The following is a 3,724-nucleotide window of genomic DNA, read 5'->3' as shown; positions in this document are numbered from 1 at the left end:
TGGTCACACTGGTCACGTTGGTCACACTGGTCACGTTGGTCACGTTGGTCATGTTGGTCACACTGGTCACACTGGTCACGTTGGTCACACTGGTCACACTGGTCACGTTGGTCACACTGGTCATATTGGTCACGGTGGTCACGGTGGTCACGTTGGTCACACTGGTCACACTGGTCACGTTGGTCACACTGGTCACGGTGGTCACGTTGGTCACACTGGTCACGTTGGTCACGGTGGTCACGTTGGTCACACCGGTCACGTTGGTCACACTGGTCACACTGGTCACGTTGGTCACACAGTTTATTTTTAATTCTGGTTTCACATGTCATATTGGCTGACAACTGTTGTGTTTTGGTTTCAGGGCATTCGAAGTATTCTTAGAGTAGAAAGTGTGGAAGAGGAATCACTTCTTGTTGACGTTGATGACGAAGATATTACCAATTCGGATGTGCGCAGTTGGATGAAACAACTGAAGGTCGATCCAAAAAGTATTTGTTTTGAGCATATTCGTGCTCTTGATGTCGATGCCAGGGGAGCTGCTTCCGATAAGAAAGCAGAAGAGAAGGACAAGAAAAAGAATCGAGAAGAAGAAGAAGAAGATGACGAAGAAGAGGAGGAAGAAGGAGAAGAAATACAAAGAAGAGAACAAGAACAACATGGAAGAAAGAAACAAATAAAAAAAGGAAAAAAAGAAGAAGAAAAATTTTCTGAAAGGAGATTGATGGAGGCGATTAAGGCCTCTGAATTGAGGATCATAAATTCAGTGAAGGAGATGATGAGGAAAGCAGGATTTCCGGTTGATGAAGAACCTTTTCAGGGGGTTGGTGATGAGGATGTGCGTACTCCCCGTTCACAGATACAGGGAGATGGGGGTGAGGGTGAAGATGTGGATAGAAGCTCATCAACGAGTGATTACGACGCCGGTAAGGATATTCCTTACCATTTTAAAGCTCGGGTTGAGGTTGGGCGTAGTGAAGAAAGTGATGACGAGGGCTCCGAGGGGGTGTCTAATACTCCTCCCAGAACTGTGGAAGGGGGGGTTGCGAGTCCAAAGGTCCATGAAGGAAACCCTATGGAAGTGGACTTTGTTACCCAAGACATTGAGGATGTTACTGCCCACGTCTCCGAGGACCCTGCTGCCCAAGCCACCGAGGATGCTCCTACCCTCATGTCCGAGGACCCTACTGCCCAAACCACCGAAGACGATTCTGTTCACGTCTCCGAGCACCCTGCTGCCCAAGCGACCGAGGATGCTCCTACCCTCGTGTCCGAGGACCCTACTGCCGAAGCCACTGAGGATGTTGCTGCCCACAAACCTGAGGCCACCGAGGATGCAGTTGCTCATGTCTCCAAGGACCCTACTGCCGAAGCCACTGAGGATGTTGCTGCCCACAAACCTGAGGCCACCGAGGATGCAATTGCTCATGTCTCCAAGGACCCTACGGCCGAAGCCACCGAGGATGTTGCTGCCCACAAACCTGAAGAGCCTGCTAATATTGTCATTGAGGACTCTGCTGCAGTGGCCCCTGATGACAAAGCATCCGTGGACCCTGCTAACATTCCTATTTCCCAGCCTGCTATTGCCCTAACTCCATCGCTGACTGAAGTCGTTGGACCCATGACACGTTCCAAACGAACGTTGTTCCAAGGGCCAGCTCTCAGAAGTCCATTTGTCGAGCCTGATATGACAGATCCACCACCGAAGAGGGTGCGAACAAAGACTGCGGGCAGAATAAGTAATAGAAGGCCCAGAGGTGCAACAGGGCCGAGAACAAGGCCGAGAACCAGGGGAGGTAGAGCGGCAACAGGGCCGAGAACCAGGGGAGGAACTAAGGCAACAGGGCCGAGGACAGGAGGTGGAAGAAGAAGATATATATCACCTGTGGTGAGCGAGGAGGAAAAGGAAGAGAAACAGGAAGAGCAAAAAAAAGTTGAAGCAAAAATGGAGGAAGAAAAGGGAAACGAAAAGAAAGTTGAAGGAGAAAAACAAGAAGAACAATTTGAAGAGGCGCCAAAACAAGAGGAGGCGCCAAAACAAGAGGAGGAAAAAGTTGAGGGAACTGTCAAGAAGCGACGCCCTATATTCACTTGGCAACCCACCGCGGTTATGGGTAGTGTGCTTCGGATCCCGAGCTTTGTCCAAACATGCACTCTGAAAGCGACACAACTCTATAATTTTATGAAGATGAATCGTGCAGAACGGCGTTGGAAGTCAGAGATTGATTATATGAGGAAACCAAGGTTCTGGGAAGACCTTTTGCAGGATCGGATCTGGCTAAAGGATGGAGTAAGTTCATTTCTGTTACACCTTTCAAATATTCATGTGGTCACGTTGGTCACACTGGTCACGTTGGTCACACTGGTCACGTTGGTCACGTTGGTCACGTTGGTCACATTGGTCACACTGGTCACACTTGTCACGTTGGTCATGTTGGTCACACTGGTCACACTGGTGACGTTAGTCTTACTGATATCGGACGTTATTTTGTAGCATGGTCACGTTGGTCACACTGGTCACGTTGGTCACACTGGTCACGTTGGTCACGTTGGTCACGTTGGTCACATTGGTCACACTGGTCACACTTGTCACGTTGGTCATGTTGGTCACACTGGTCACACTGGTGACGTTAGTCTTACTGATATCGGACGTTATTTTGTAGCATTTGGACGAAGCTATACTTGAAATCAGGAATCGCCTGGCCAAAGAAGGTTGTCCAACAGCAACAAAGTACATGATGGGCGACACAAGTTTCGGCGAATTCCTCAAATGGTGGGGTCATGGAAGTATGACCGATTTGAATGGGCTTGAGGATTACTTTGATGGAAAAGCACCAATTGGGTGTGGAGGGCGCAAGATGGGAAGTTACGAAGGGTTTGTCGCTCCCCTCAGCATACCTTCGTTGGTCAATCCTGATGTAAGTGTGCATTGGGTGGCCATTAAAGTCATCCCTGTGAAGAAGCTGATTCAGGTATTCGATTGCAACCTGAAAATGAGGCCGAACGTTGACGCGATTATTGGCCGGTTGGTGTGGTGGCTCCCAAAGATATATACGGTCGCCAAGATCTACCAATTTGATGAAAGCACCACATTTGACTACCATTACGTCGAAGGGCTGCCTCAAAATGGTAACGGAGATGACTGCGGTGTGTTTACCATCATGTACCTTGAAGCCCTGATGCGAGGTCAAGAAAGAACGCTGTGCAATCAAATTTGCGATGAAAATAGTTCATCGATTCGTGAGAAGATTGCCGCGGATATCTTCTCAAATGGCCAGATTGTGAGTCTTGCTCCCTATGCACGACGTGACGATTCCTCCCCAGATGCAAGATAAATTGATTCTTGTATTTTGTTTAAACCTTTGACTTTATTTTATGTGTTAACTATTTTCTTAATGTCCGAATATTTTAAAATTATCGCGGGAAAGTTTAGATTTTCGCAACTGCATATTGGCCAAAAGTTTAGGATTTCGGTTGGCGGGATTTTTAAATTTTTTTTAAAAAAAAATGAACCTAATAAAGCGATTCTGCTTTCTGCTTTTCTGCAGAATCATCTGTGTGGGCCCGCATTAAATGGTAACGTTGCACATCTCCCCATAAAACGTAATTCGTACTTCAGTACCCCAAACCAGAAATTCATCCCCAGACCAGAAACCCTAAACCTAAACCAGAAATCTAACCCCTAAACCGGATTTTGATCACATCCCGATGGTCACACTGGTCACAC

Source organism: Tarenaya hassleriana, unplaced genomic scaffold (assembly GCF_000463585.1).
Source record: "Tarenaya hassleriana unplaced genomic scaffold, ASM46358v1 Cleome9, whole genome shotgun sequence".
NCBI lineage: Eukaryota > Viridiplantae > Streptophyta > Magnoliopsida > Brassicales > Cleomaceae > Tarenaya > Tarenaya hassleriana.
The sequence above is the reverse complement of the archived record's forward strand: the minus strand, read 5'-3'. Positions refer to the sequence as shown.